The sequence below is a fragment of the Dromiciops gliroides genome, chromosome 2, assembly GCF_019393635.1.
Source record: "Dromiciops gliroides isolate mDroGli1 chromosome 2, mDroGli1.pri, whole genome shotgun sequence".
NCBI classification, from domain to species: domain Eukaryota; kingdom Metazoa; phylum Chordata; class Mammalia; order Microbiotheria; family Microbiotheriidae; genus Dromiciops; species Dromiciops gliroides.
The window spans coordinates 487,298,408-487,314,973 of record NC_057862.1 but is presented as its reverse complement, the minus strand read 5'-3'; the positions used below and the strand labels follow the sequence as shown (position 1 = coordinate 487,314,973).

Sequence of the window (16,566 nt, the reverse complement as noted above, 5' to 3'; positions counted from 1 at the left end):
ACTTAAACGCACATATTTCACTCCAATTTACTATAGCTTCATAAGTGTCCCATACACATACTAATATAATTTTTTCATCTGTGACTTTAAGTGGTCTCCTTGATTGGCGTTCCCTCCTAAAATTCTATTAACCTATCCAAATTCTATCCCTCCTTCAAGGCCCACTTGAGCTCTTATACTCTCCTCCTAAAAAGTCTCTAATTAACATTGACTGATGCATCCTTGCTCTGAATTCCTACAGGACTTAATTTATTACCTGTTGGTCAAGAGTAATTGTTCCTAGAACTAAATGGATCAATCTAAGATATAATTGTTTAGTTCTACAATAATTTCCTGGTTGGAAAGATGAGAACCAAAGATAGGTTTGGAACAGCTGAGTATACCAACAAACAATGGCAAAATTGGAGACAATTCCATAGAATTTCCCATTTGCAAAATGCTTTGCATGCACTATCTCACTAGAGACTGACAACAACCCTGTGAGGAAGCTATCATAGGTAGTAACATCCACATTTTAATGATGAGGAAACTGAGGCTCAGGAACACATTCAGGGAAAGTATGTAACCTGCCCAGAGGTCATTAAGCTGATCTAAGACAGGATTCAAACCCAGTTTTCTCCCGACTCCAAGTCCAGGACTTGCTTTACTATACCACACTGCTGTGTAAAAAATAGTACTTGAAACCAGCTGTTAAGAGGGAAGGCACCTGGGAAAGTCTGTCGAGTATCATTAAGAACCTAAATTAGCTTGTGGTTCTAAGAAGACAAAAAATAGACAGCAATGCCGCATAGGTGGAACTGGTGAGAGTCAACCCATTTTGAAGAAAGAGAAAGGGGAATAATGACAAACAACATTCAAGGTCCAATAGACCAGAAATGTCCATGGTTTGCAAAGCCTGAAATTTAGAGCCAATGTTAGGATGACTGGTAAGGTAGAATCATATCACTGGAGACAGACTGTGTAACAGTTATAGTAAATGGCTTTGATAAAACCTTAATTGGTGGGTTATTTTTGAAGTAACATTAGCCACTGTCTGTGGGGCATAGAATACAAAAGACCCTTCACCCAGGGGGCTGTATGAATCCTGACTATCCTATAGTTCCGTTATTCATGCATTGTTCCATAAATGTAAGTTTTGCCTTCCCAACTGAACTCTAATCACAATGAATGATTTTAATATTCCCTATCATCCCCTAAACAGAGAAGGCACTAAAACAATTGCTTTCTAGTCTATGGGGGGAAAACTTCAATAAAAATGGGGGGGTCAGCAAAAATATTTAATTATTTTGATTCTGAATTTGACTATAGACAATGTATAGGTCTGTACCTGATATAGAATGATACAGAGAAACTGGAGACTCCTTGACTGAGACCGTTCCATTCAAGAACTGATTACAATAATTTGGGGGTATTTAGTCTGGAGAAGAGATGACTTAGGTGGCAAATCATGTGGTGAGGTAATGAGCACTGGCTCCAGAGTAACAGGAATAGTCTGAATCTTACTTAGCTACTACCATCTACTTGCTTGACTTTGGCCAAGTCAATTAACCTCATCAATGAAATGAGGGGGTTGCACAAGAACAACTCAGATTGTTTCTAATAAAAAAATCCATGGTCCCAAGAGGGCCTTCAAGTTTTTGAAGGGCTTTCTTCTGGAAGTACTAGACTTGTTTGGGGCAGCTAGGTGGCAGAGCAGATAAAGCACTGGCCTTAGACTCAGGAGGATCTGAGTTCAAATCTCACTTCAGACATTTACTAGCCATGTGATCCTGGGAAAGCCACTTAATACCAATTGCCTTAATCATCCAGGGCCATCTCCAGTCATCCTGATGTATATCTTGCCACTGGACCCATATGGTGAGAGTGAGGTTGGTTACCTTGCACAGTCCTCCCTCACTTAAATCCAATTCACTGCAAAGCATGGCATCACCCTGATATCATGGTCCTTTTCAAGAATAAAAACAAACAACAAAAATATCTGTCTGTCTGTCTATACCTATTTGTGTTTAATTGTAACCATCTGTAGAGTGGAGGGATAGGGGAAGGGAAGAAAAAAGGGAAAAAAATTTACATGATAATTTTGTTGCATATTTGAAAGAAATAGCAAGTTTTACATAATAGACTTGCAGTTTTATATGCAACCATCATTTGATTGCACTATGTTATGGAAATGCTTCTTTTATTCTATAAATAAAAAGTTAAAAATGATAAAAATTGTCCAAAATTGTAATGGTCTGCCTCAAGAGGTAGTGTTTCTCCTCACTGGAGGTCTTCAAGCAGAGACTGAAGGACCACTTCCCTGTGATGCTATAATAGAGAACTATAGTCGAGGTATGAATTAGATTAGATGATCATTGAAAGTCTCTTTAGCAATGTGGCAAATTAGTGACCAGGAATTAGTAGAATAACCCACAGGAAGTATATGCTCAAAATACTAAATTCAGTTCAGCAAACAATGAGTAAGCACCTTCTTTGTGGGCTATGAGTTAGTCCTCATGCACCCTGCCCCTTTTTACTTAATAATATCGTAGTTACTAAAACCTCATTGCTCTGTCCTCTGATCACCACCATCCCTCCCAATATCATGATTAGAAGCTGTCACCTTCTGGCTGTTTGAATGAGGATGGTAGAAGAAACTGGCCCTCTCTAGCTTAGCTCCTATCCACAAAGGAATAATCTCCAATCAGTCATGGATTGAGAAGGTGTCTTCCTGTCATTGAATATCAATCAATCAATCAAACAAACATTATGTATTAATATCAGTTTCTTGAGTTCAGGGGCTGTTCTTCCTTCTTCATTTTTCTTTTAGCATTGTATTCCTATCACAAGGTAGGGCCCAGCACATAGTAAGCATTTAATAAGTTCTTGTTAATTAAGTATCTACCATATGTCACATACTGTGCCAGACAGTGGGGATACAGGGACAAAAATTGAACTATCAATTCCATTAAGGATATTATATAGGTTCAGACCATTGTGATTCAGTTCTACGGACCAGGAGGAGGAGAGAAGAGGATGTCTTCAGGTAATGGTCATCATACATCCCTCTATATAAATTGACTGCCTTCTAGAGAGTTTTCAATGTACATAGGCATAGTCTCATCCTACTAGTAGATCCCATGACTGTGCTACTATTACTCTCATTTACCTGCCAGGAGGAACAAGAAAGATCTCTAGTCCTGTTGGTTGTTGTGGTGGTTGTGGTTGTTGTTGTTATTGAGGTCTCCTGGAGAACCCAGAACACTAAATCTCTCTACTAACCTTACTGTGATCTGAGTTTGCTTTTAACTAGTAAAGGCTTGACTTTTCTTCCTCTTTTTTGTCCGGTGTCTCATTCTTTCCCTTCCCTTGGGACTTGTGAGCCTGTCCTTCCTAACAATGAATCTTTAGTATCCAACTCTGCTTCATACACTCTCAGTGCTACTCAACAAGACATTCTCTGTGTCTCTGTGTCTCTCTCCCTCTCCTTTTTTCTCTTCCCTACTCTTCTTTCTTTCTCTTTCTCTCTATGTATTTCTTATGGCTAGTAGCGATTCTACTTCATTCATTCAATCACCACTCCATATTCTATCAAAAGCAAACCCACATGCTTGATGAAGCACAGCTCTCTTCATGCTCTTGCATCATCCAGGGGGCAATTAGCATTGGGAATAGCTGTGAATGTTTGTGTTTCCTTGAACAGCTAGCTGGCTGACTCCTTTCATTCACAACTGTGCTCAATGCCTTGGGAGATGAAGAGGTTGATTAAGACAGGCCCACTGGCCTCACAGAGCTTAAACTCTAGTACATAACTTGGAAGCAGATGATTATTTTGGAATCTATGAATCCAGACAGGATTTCAGAACTTGAGGAAAATACTGAAGTTACGATGAGAATTTAAATTATAAGAATTTCATTATATGGAAAACTGAATTCATTCTTATTTATGTTGCATGACTTTAAATCTTTCACTTAAACAAGGTAAGGTACAGACTATGTGTAGAATCCATTGGTGACTTACATGAAGTTCTTTCCTTCATTGTGCCCAGTATACCCAGTATCCTCCCTCAAGTCCAAAGAGCAGTAAAACACACCCATGGACTTCCTATTTTAAAAAAAATGAATATTAAATTTTGTCTTTACATTGCCCTAAGGTATGCATAGAATTATATGCATTGGCTTAAGGAACTGAGAGTTCTTTTTATAATTCCCAAAGTTTTAGAACCCATCCTAGGAAGATTTGTTTGAGTGCTTCAGGTTTCCTAAATCTCTGCTGAGCCATACACATACATCACATTTATCAGAAATCAGAATGCACACTGTGAAAGGATTTTGCTAGGGAAAAATTTCTCTATTCTGAGAAAGTCCCTGTGATACAAGTATTAGAAAGAAGCTTCCTTCCAGTAAGTCTGGATATCTTATCAAAAAAACAAACCGACGACTAGGTAGGAACACCACTAGTTCCAGTTCCAGAGAAACTGGGGCTTTTGGTGGCGTTATCCACTAAAGTGATTCTAAAATCATAACCCTTTCCAAAACAGCAACTGTATGCTTCCAAATGCTTAATGTTGAGTAAGGATGGTGGTGCTGTCAGGCCATCTTAGAGAACAGAGAGGGGAGTCTAGGAAAGGGGACAAAATTATGAATCCCTGGCTCTGGATTAGGGTTTTTATTTCTTTTTTGCCAGTGCCACTTATTATATTAAAATCACTTTACAATAGTTTAGGTCAATGGTTATCCAATGACTTTTCTGAATTTTAAAACATGAAAATTCCTGGATACTTGTTGCCTCCTTACCGTTAATGAGATTATGAAAATTCTCTTTCTCTAGTTAGCAGTTTTCCACTCTATGTAATTTCTATGTCCCAAAGCAGATAAAGAGAGCATAAAAATGACTGGTGGCAATGAGGATGCAGACACCAAGGACCACTTCAAATAGCCCCCACTGTCTACTTACGAGACAACGGGTCGGGCATTCTCAAGCATATCAAGGGCATCTCCAGCTAAAGTGAATGAGAATTGAAGGAAAGTACAATTATGGGCAACAAGTAAGCCAATTCTGGGTCTTTTAATGAATCCTTTGTACAGTTCTTAGCTCTTTGGCTTCTGAGCCAACTGAGCAATATTTAAAGGAAGGTTTTGTTGATTTCATTTACTTTGGGTTTTAAAATATCCAATGTGGCCATTCTCAGCAGCATCTTTCCTCCTCCTTTAGCCAAATCAATAACACATACCCAGGAGCAATCACTCACTCCCAGCACCATGTGCTAGATTCCCAATGCCCCCAAGCACCCCTAGGTTTTGGAAAGCTGTAAACAACCCAGGGTGAGCTGAGACCTACCACTTGCAATTAGTTCCTAATGAAGGGGAAAAGAACCGTCTGGCCAATTTCTAATGGCTTTCTCCTGTCAGAAATAAAACTAGCAATCTCAGAAACAACCCAGGCAAATTCAACAAAGAGAGTGCCCAGGGCTCAGCACCTGTACCCTACCCTGCAGGGCACAGCTGTGGCTATCACAAGGAAAAGGGCATGGAGAAGGGCTAACCCACGAGCATTTCAATCTGCTGCCCAGGTGGTATAGAAAGATAGATCTGGAGAAAACAGTGGACTGGTAGTACTCCATCTTCCTTTTTTTTTCTTTGCATACCTGAAATAGACAGCAATAGGAAGGGATAGTCCTGGAAAGGGTGATAGAGATATATTTGTAGTAATGAGTTTGGAAAAGTGAGGACAAGGATCTCACAGCTGTGAAAATAGGTCAATCATTTTTCATTGAACTTCTCCATCTTGTGAAAATGACAATATTCTGTAGTTGCCAAATGGAACTTGGTTGTCAGAATTACCCATAAAGTTGTTACTAACATCCCAAATTTTGTCACTGCTTAAAAAATGACACCTTATAATTTGAGCTGCTGTTTCCTAACATATATTTAAAGAAGTTTGAAATCTAACTTTATATTTCTATCAAAGCAAAATGTTTACCAAAAAATATTTGCACAGCATTGCCATCCTAATGTGCACAATTTCATGAACCATTACACCTCCCACTCTCACAAGTGCTGATATACCAGTACCACTTTTGCTGAGATCTTACAACATCATGAGTTTGGGAATGGAAAAAAAGAGCAGTCCTGGTGAGCTCCACTAGGAACCCAAGGGATGTTGGTACTAATGAGACCTAAATGATGGACATGAGATCAGCATTCTATGTGTCTGAACAGAAGGAACAAAAATATAGTCTCAGCAGTAGCACTTGCAGACTGTGGGGAAAGAGCTCTGGGGGTACATCTATATTTGTTTTGATCGTGGTAGAATTCTTTGTAATAAATATTAAAGAGGAATGAAGTTTCATCATTGGAAGGGAAGAGTAATTCAGCACAATCTCTACCTGAAGATTCAAGAATCTTCTTTTCATTTCTTCAACAGGTATTCATTTATCCAGGAACATTTAAGGAAACCACTACATTCTGACATAATCCATTTCACTTTGGGATAGGCTTATTATTAGAAAGTTTCTTTTTTTTAAAACTTTGTCTTGTTGTTGTTTCCTTTACATTGAATCAAAGTTTGTTTCTCTTTAACATCTACCCATTGGTTGTAATATTATCTTTTGTGGCCAGGTAAACATTTTTAATCCCTCTTCCATATGGTAACCTTTCACGTACTTGAAGAAAACTATTTTCTCCTCTTCTCTTTTATAGGTTGAAAATTCCTATTTCCTCCAACCAGTAATTATGTCCAGAATTCTCAGTATTCTTGTCACTTCTCCTGAACTCTCTTCACCTTGTCTTTTTTTAAAAAAAATGTGGTATGTAGATTTGAACAAAATACCTCAGATGTCATCTAACCAGGATAAAGTATGTTGAGAATTCTCACCTCCCTCATTCTAGACACGATTTGCCTTCTACTACAGCCAAAGACTGAATTTTCTTTATTTCCTTTATTTTTCTTTTGGTTCCCAAATCATGCTGTTGACTCATGATATAGTCTGCAATCCACTAAAGCCAGCAGATCATTTACAAATTGTTATCTAGACCTACTTTTCCTTCCTATTCCTTGTGATAATGAATTCAAGAGTAAGACTTATGATTGTCCAAATTTTTTGATTTATTTTTCTTAGTAAACATGTCCCAATGTTCTAACTCATCAAAATCTTTTGGTATCCTTACTTTGAGTTAATAGCCCTACTAGTTTTAGGTAATCTGGGAATTGGAAAATTATGCTAGCAATGCCTTTATGTAAAGATATTAATAAATGGCAGGAGAGTTGTGTAACAGTGAACTAGTCAGTTCATTTCTCTTGTCCTTAATTTTCTCATCTTAAAAATGAACAAATTGGACTAGATATTTTCTAAGGCATTTTTTCTTTCTAAATTCATGATTACATAATAAAAATAAAAGACAACCCTTGAGCACTCCACTAGAAATCACTCTTTACATTAATGTTAACTAGTTAATTGATTCCTACTCTTTGGATCCAATCATTTAGCAATTTTCTGAAACCATTTAGGCACCCTATTTATTGAGCTAGCTCCCATCTCTTCATCTTATCCATAAAGATATTGTATGAGATTTTGTCAAAACCAATGCTGAAGGAACAGGGCTAGCAAACATATTCAAAGAATTGTAATGGAGAAAACAGGCAGCTCTGAATTTATTAGGGGAAGGAGGAATATGTCATGTACATATTTCCTGCCCTACTTCCTGAAGCCATCTTGTGAATCATTTCTGTTCATTGGGTTGCTTGATCTTCATAAGTGCTAGGATTTTAAGTGACATTTTAGAGAGAGAAGTTTTAACATTGTTGAAAGGGATAAGGGCAATTGAAGGGTTATTCCACACCCCTCTATATATATTGTGTGTGTGTGTGTGTGTGTGTGTGTGTGTGTGTGTGAAAGGTTTATCTTTTGTTTTTTGTTTTGTTTTTGTGAGGAAATTGGGGTTAAGTGACTTGCCCAGGGTCACACAGCTAGTAAGTGTGTAAAGTGTCTGAGGCCGGATTTGAACTCAGGTCCTCCTGAATCCAGGGCCGGAGCTCTATCCACTGGGCCACCTAGCTGCCCCTGAAAGGTTTATCTTGAAATGAGTTCAAGTCTGGGGTGCATGGTACAATTGAAAAACGCTGCATTTGGAGTCACAGCACCTGAGTTTGAACCCTAGATTTCTCCATAAGTGAACCTGGGCAAGTTGATTAGATTGAACCCCTCTTATCAGTAACATCAAGGTGTTAGAACAGATGTCCAGAGTTTCCTTCCAGACCTAGATAGGTGATCTAAGTACTTGAATTTACACATCCAATTGAGTGTGTGGGGAGGGAAGGAGGTTGTGAGAAAGCAACTCTCTTCTCCCCACCCCTCACTCCCACTGCCCCAAGAGATCTGCCACATTGTCAGCTCTTGGATTGTAATTTCTCTAACTGTGAAACTCATCCAGGGTTTAGTAATTTAAAGCCCTTGGAGGGGTGGACTAATTTGTTTGTTAAAAACAATCATGTTGTTCGTTTTACTTATTTAGAAAGGTATTTGCACTTCATAAATGGATCAGGACATAGAGCTCATCTCTACAGTCAGTTTAACACCTCATTAACAACTTGTGGGGCTATTATGATCACATCAACTGAAGAGAGGGGGAAACCCCTTCCTCATACTTTCTCCACAGCTAAACATTGTTGTGCCCTATAAAGTAAGTCACCTGGAGTGGTTTTTGCCAATGTCAATGTGCCTAGTTTACAGACATTTTAATATATATATATATTTTTTTTGAGCATGGCTTTCTGGAATATTCAGTGAGAAGGGATATATTGGTAAATGAAGGATATGAAAACTATATGTACATATTATGTGTGTATATATGTACATGTGTATGTGTATATATATATAATGTGTATGTGTGTATGTATATATGTGTATATATATATGTGTGTGTGTGTGTGTGTATGTGTATATATATATATATATGAGTTTGTGTAGAGAGAACCATTGCTCTGTGTGTCTGTGTGTATCATGCATGCCATAAAGGAAAAGGTTGATTATCAGGGACTATTGACATTTAAGCTTGCACATAGAAACCTGGAAATATTCCAGAACGGATAATTAATCAGATCATTTATGGCCAGTTTGGGGGTTCTGGTGAGAAGAGAAACTATATTGACCATTAGAAGCTAGTCATGTTCACTCAGAAAAAAAGTTATGCCAAACTGAGTTAATTTCCTTAATAGATTTCCTATATTAGTAGATTGATGTGAATAGCATTTAATTTTAAAAATAGGATAAATACAATTTCATGAAATGTCACAAGGAATTGTGCTCCTCCCTCTTGTATCCATCATGATCACCAATGATTTGTATGAAGATACAAAGGGAATGGTTATAGAAAGGATAGCTCATAGGTGGATGAAAAGATGAAGATTTAACAGACTATACCTACCAGGCTGAAACAAACAAGAGAATAATAACAAGGATAAATGTAGCATCCCACATTTAAGTTTAAAAAATTCACTTTTTACAAGGACTTAATGTAGAGACCAGGTATGACAGAAGTTTATAGGAAAAAGAGCTGGCACTGACCACAAGTCAACCATACATTGAGATGACCACTAAAAGAAAATAATACAATTTTTTTTACACCAATGAATTCCTTACAAATAATATATGAAAAGTCCTTTGTACAGATTAAAGTATTATATTAATGTAAGCTATTCTTATAATTGTAACCTTTTATAGATTACAAAAGACATTTTATTCATGTTATCTCATTTAATAATCATAGCAATATTATCCTCTCTTTATAAATTAAGGAATTCAGTCCCAAAGGGTCTAAGGGCTTAAACTAGGTTTTATTAAGCTTTGTGTCATGGATTCCTTTGGCATTCTGTTAAATCCTATGAAGCCTTTATCAGAATAATGTTTTTAAATCCATAAAAAAGATTACAAAGGAAAATAATTTTAGTGAAATAGTGTGTGCATTTGTATACATATATATGTATGTATGCATGCATGTATGTATTCTTTTCAGTTGTGTCTGACTCTTTGTGACTCCATTTGGGGTTTCCTTGGCAAAGATAATGGAGTGGTTTGCCATTTCCTTCTCTAGCTCATTTTGCAGATGAGGAAATTCAGGCAAACAGGGCTAAATTACTTACCCAGGGTCACACAGCTATTAAGTATGTGAGGCCAGATCTGAACTCAGATATTCCTGATTCTGGGCCCAGCACTCTATTAACTGTACCACTTAAATGAATATATGTAGGTATATCATACATACATGTATATATGTGCATGTGTGTATATATACATACGCATATGTATATATCTATATCTACATCTATAGCTATATAATAGACTCCAGGTTAAGAGCTCCTGGTTTAGTTTTTGACTGTCCAATGTCACATGCCTAGTAAATTATGGAGTTGGGAGTCATATCCTTGTATAAAGCCTTATGCTGTCTAATCATAGGACCATAGAGTTAGAATTGAAAGGGACCCTAGACATTATTTACTTCAAACAATTCATGAGAAGCTAAAGTCCAGAGATGTTAACTGACTTATACAAAGTCACATGGGTTAAAAGAGATTTCAAGTTCAGCCTCCTCTCTATTGTAACCAATTAGAGCATACAGGTGATATAAAAACAATGGCACCATCCTCTCTGCCCTGGGAAGTATATATTTGGAGTTCAGTTGTGGGCACTGTATTTTGACATAATGAGCTTAAGCATGTTCAGAACTTGGCATCAAGGATGCTGAAGATTGTGGCTATCCATCATTGCACAGGAGGAGCAATGAAAGGAATTGAGATTCAAGAAGAAAAGACGGGCTAGCGTACTTCCAAGGCTTTTACATCTTTGATGGGCTCTTGAATGGAAGAGAGATTAGGTTTTTTCTGTGAGGCTCCAGAGGGTTCTAAGTAGAAGAGGCAGCATGCTATAATAGATGGAATTGTGGACTTGAAGGCAGGAAAACCTGGGATCGAAACCAACCTTAGACTCTTTTTTTATAATAAACATTTTCATTTAAAGTTTTGAGTTCCAAATTCTCTATCTCCTTCCTTCCCTCCCCTACTCCTCCCTAAGGGGGTAAGCAATCAGATATAGGTTAGGCATGCTCAGTTATGGAAAACATTATCATATTAGTCATTATGTATAAAAAACTTGAATAAAAGAAAAAAAACCGGAAAGAGTAAAAAAATTGCATGCTTCAGTCCCTGTTCAATCACTATCAGTTCTTTCTTTGGAGGTGGATAGTATGCTATATCATTAGTCATTTGGGATTGTCTTGGATCATTGTATTGCTGAGAATAGTTAAGTCATTCATGGTTCTTCATCAAACAATATTGCTGTCACTGTGTACAATGTTCCCCTGGTTCTGCTCTCTTCACTCTACATCAGCTCATACAAGTCTTTCCAGGCCTTTCTTAAATCATCCTGTTTGTCATTTCTTACAGCACAGTAATATTTGGCAACCATAATATATCACAGCTTGTTTAGCCATTCCCCAATTGATGGGAATTCCTTCAATTTCCAATTCTTAGCCACCACAAAAAGAGCTGCTATAAATATTTTTGTACAAATAGGTCTTTTTCTCTTTTTGGCTATGTCTTTGGGATATAAACCTGGAAATAATATTGCTGGATCAAAGTGTATGCACAGTCCTATAGCCCTTCGGGCATAGTTCCAAATTGTTCTCCAAAATGGTTGGAACTGTGCACAACTCCACCAACAGAGGATTAGTGTGCCAATTTTCCCATATCCCTCCAAAATCCTAAATTTTCCTTTTTTGTTATATTTTTTACACTTTTGGGGGGAGCGGAACAATGAGGGTTAAGTGACTTGCTCAGGGTCACACAGCTAGTAAGCATCAGATATCAAGCCAGATTTGAACTTGCTTTATCCACTGTGCCACCTAGCTGCCCCTCCTTTTTTGTTATATTTGCCACTCTGTTACAACCCTAAGGTTGTAACTTCCTACCTTTGTGACCCTGGGCACATCATTAACTACTTTATTTGTAAACTGAGACGGTTATATTCATTGACCTGTAAGTCCCTTCTACTTCTAAACCTATGCTCCTTTCCACAGAAGGAAAAGCATTTTAATAACTTTTGCAATTGAACTGTGGAACAGACTATCTTGTAAACTAGGATCATGTCCCTGGACCTGCTCAAGCAGAGTGTGGGGGTGACCACACCAAGGACCCTGTTAAAGGAATTTCTAAATGGGAAGCAGGCTGGTGATTTCTGAGGTCCTTCTCTTCCAGTGCATATATTTTGTTTCATAGGATTTAGAAAATCAATAGAGGCATAGAGATCAGGTGGTTGAAACTTATTTTTTTATTTTACAAATGTGGAAACTGAGTCCCCAAAAGTAGAGATGACTTGTCTAAAGTCATAGAATAACTTTATTTCATTCTTTGATCTCGTTTCAGCATGCAGGTACTTTATTAGAGTGAGTGGCTATTGTCTTGATCATACATAAGCTCCCTAAGGGAAGGCACTGATCAATTATCTATATATCCTCATGGCCTAGTATTATTATGCCTGGAATTTTGCAAATGCTTAATAAATGCTCGTAACTGATCAATTGCCTACATGGACAGGTAAGAGAGGAGGAAGGCATTTGAAATACACTTATTCATTGTAAACACATCAATAGTGCCTGTCACTGAAACTCCTCTGCTTAGCCTTGTAAATAGCTTCCACCTACACTCAAAGAATGGTTTGTTGTAAGGAAATTACACTTGAATTTATTAACTTGTTCATGTTCCATAAACCAGAGCGAGGTAGGGCATGTCACAGGAGAGACTCCAGTGGAATCATCACCTATTAAAAATAACTATTTACTCAATGTGTCGAATGAGCAATTATTAACCTTTGTAGCTACCAACAGAATCCCAAAAGATCTGTTTAACTTATCTGAAGATATCTAATTTCCTATTTCTCATTTGTGTCTATTGGACTATGTTAGAATCAGATTTTCTTGAAGAGTCAGTCAGCCCAATCAATCAGGCCAATGAGAACAGAGCTAGAATAAATTTAAAAAGCTGTTCTTTTTTTAGAGAGCAGCCAGGAGTTGAGGCTTTCAAAATTTCTAGATGTGACTAGTTCTGACTCAGACACTAACTGTTTAACCCTGGGGAAGTCACTTCACCTTGTTTGCGTTGGTTTTCTCATCTGTAAAATGCTTTGGAGAAGGAAATGACAAACCATTCCAGTATCTTTGCCAAGAAAACCCCAAATAGGGTCATGTAGAATAGGACATGACTGACATGGCTGAACAACAACAGTCATATACTTCTGGCTATTTCTATGCTGGTTTTTGTAAGGTACAGAGAAAAGAAAGGTACTATGAGCCTTATGAGGTTGTTGTGAACCTGAAGATTGGCATGGTGATCGAGCCATGGACTTGGAGTCAGGAAGACCTGACTTTGAATCTTGACTTCAGCATTAACCAGCAAGGATCTCATGATCCTTGCTAAGGCACTCATGTTTCCTAGGAAATGGGAATAGTACTCTCTGAAGTACCTACTCCATAAGGTTATTGTGAAGTTCAAATAAAATGAATGGAATGAACTTTGCAAACAGTAAAATGCTATAAAAATGCCAGCTGTTACTCCAGTTAAATTTTACATGGTTGATTTCAACCCAGAGTCTCTTGAACGAAAACTCTGTCATCCTCTTTACCGCTTATTTCTCCAAGCTCTGCTTCATCTGCACCAATACTATTGAAAGGGTTCAAATACCACCTTAAACTTATGTTCTATGTAAACGCAGGAAATCTCTTAACATCTATGAGCCACAGTTTCCTAACAGATATGTAACGAGGGGTGGGTCAACAAGTGCCTAATGTAAGCATATACAATGTGCTCTACATAGTATCAGCTTAAAGGGAGATTGGTGGGCCTGATTTCAGAAATCTGTGCTACAGGGGTGTCTTCTCTCTCAATTCAGAGGTAAGTATAGAGTATAGACCATAGGTAGGTATTTTCTGATTGTTTTCTGTCAAATTACTATATGGGATAAAAAATAAATAAAACAAGCTTTTTAATTGGTTGTTCAACTAGAACTGAGTGTGCATACAAAAGATTAGAGAGGATGAGCTTGGGCTCTCCTTGGTAGTAAGGAAAGAATTGCTGTGGGCCTCTGGTTCAGGGAAGGCACACTGGGCACTTTCTCCCACTCTGTCACTCAGTATCTGTGAACACATGGTACCTCTGGTTTTCCTGTCTCTCAAGAATCATAAATAACTCAATATGCAGAGATAGAACAAAGCAGGTCACAACTTATTAAGTTGTAAAACATTGGAAGAACCACCAGAGTTCTAGTAACTAACCAGGTTAGGTATCATGACTTACCAGTATCTACAGGATCTGAATCTGATTTCATAGTATTAGTACAGTAAAGTCACATCTCATTGAGAAAGGCAGTGACTAGGCCATGTGAACTATACTATCCCGATGTGAACTTAACAGGGTTTCCACATAGGGAGAAAAGGAATTTCAGTCAGGAAGTACTATCTCCACCCACAACTGCAACCCCTCCCCCTTTTTGTTTTTGAGCAAGTTGGCATTAACTTAATTCCAGTTTCTATATAATTTTAAGTGCATAAAGGTTTATTCCAACAATCCTCAAAAATGGTAGAAGTCACATGACAGTACCTCTCATCAATTTTTTAAATTGCATATTTTAGTAAATATTCTACAGGGAAAATTAAAAAAAACATTTATACATAGGAAAAGCTATTCAAAGCCTGCAACTTTAAAGTTCAAGCCCATGCAATAGCCTGTATTAGAGGTTTATGCTTCTGTTCATAGGCTACGAACAAAATGTTGTTCATAGTATATGTGCAAACCCTGGGTTACATGCCAGAATAAGATTATAGTAATCACTTTGAGTCCACTTTTGCCTAGGACTGAGTGAGTATAAAGAGAGGAAGGTGCACTTCCAAGTTGGGACTGTGTGGGAGTTGTACTTTGGTCGTTATTATGCCTTCTCAGTCAATAACTCCTTCTAAAACTAATTTATATTAATTGGTTAATTGATATTGAGAAGATGATCAAATGATATGGAGGGATCACACTGGATAGATCTTCATGAGGAATAGTAAATACCCAAACATCTCAGAGTTACCCCCCTTGGATCCTGAAAGAAAAAGTAATCATTCTTCGGGGGCTCAACCCTCTAGAGCTAGTAGGGGTTGGGAGAATGAACCCAGAAGGGGAACCATATGTAAAATGGGATGATGATACTTGTGCTATGTAACTCACAAGATCATTGTGAAGCTAAAATGAGACATTTTATACTGATTTATAAAACTAGGTCCTTTGAATAGTATTCCAGGCTTGGAATTATAACGGCCTGAGTTATAATCCAATCTCAGAAAACTTAGTACCTGTATGATCTTGGGAATATAATTTATTTCCTTTCAGTCTTAGTTTCTCCATCTACAAAATAGGGATAATATCACCTACTTCATAATAGTATTGTGAGAATCAAATGAGATAATGTACGTAAAGTGCTTCACAAACTTTTTTTTTTCTTTCATTTTTTCTTTTTTTGTGTGTGTGGGGCAATGAGGGTTAAGTGACTTGCCTAGAGTCACACAGCTACACAAACTTTAAAATATTACATGTTGTTATTATTACTTTGCAAAGCATAAAAAACTATTTAAATATGTTAAGCACTGAACATACAAAAGAAAAGGTTAGAAACTGGTTCTGGAGCTCATCAAGAAAGGCTGGTGCTACATAGAGAATGAAGAGCTAGGCCCTTGTCTTCTTCCACTTTGAAGTCCTGGCCACAGTCCAGTAGAGTTTTCTGGTCCCAGAGCACAATGTTCTCTGATAGAATACACTGCGGAAAGAATGCCATTCAGGTGGATAAGGGGAAGAACAACCTGGAGGCTTGCCCCTTAGCAATAGCTCTAAAACCATTATTCTCCAAACCATACAAGTTTTTTACATTTATAGCACATGATTGCATGTAGGAACATCCATCACATCCAGCAAGCCCATTAAAGGACTCACATGAAATACAGCAGTAGGGGACCTGACAGCCCAGTGACTTACAGCGCCACTCACCCCCAGCCTCCAGTGCTGTCAAGAGGAAAAGAGCCTGCAGAAAGGAAACTGCAGCCTGAAAACCGTGATTTACACCTGCAAACAGAAATAGACCTTGTAATCCTTCAGAACCAGCAGGTCCCCCAAACAGGATGTGCTAGCATCTGAGGGATAGTAACGTGGACGCAAGGGTTCACCCACTTTGCCACAGGTCTGCAATTTCATATTCTATGGATGTCTCCAAAATATTCATGAGATCATATTATCTGATCTTGGGAATAAATTAACAGCTCATGGCACAGAGTCATAGCCAAAACCACAGACCACATGTTCAATTCTATATTGGCATTGCCAGTACCGCCTCAAAAATTAACTTGCTCTTTAATTTCAAAAATGTGCTTACTTCTAATCAGCAAACCAGCACATAAACAGATCCCACATAATCAAGCATCTTTGCTATGATGGTTCTGTGCTTGGCAATAAGACAGTGAAAGTATATCCATTATGGGGTTGAAGAAGACACTGAACACTAACTCACA

General features: G+C 37.8%; 1 protein-coding gene across 1 annotated transcript in view; it reads right to left on the bottom strand.

Annotated features, from left to right (window-relative positions):
- The window catches only part of CDH13 (cadherin 13), a 1,286,821-nt gene that overhangs the window by 484,243 nt on the left and 786,012 nt on the right, over positions 1-16,566 (bottom strand). The window lies entirely within an intron of this gene.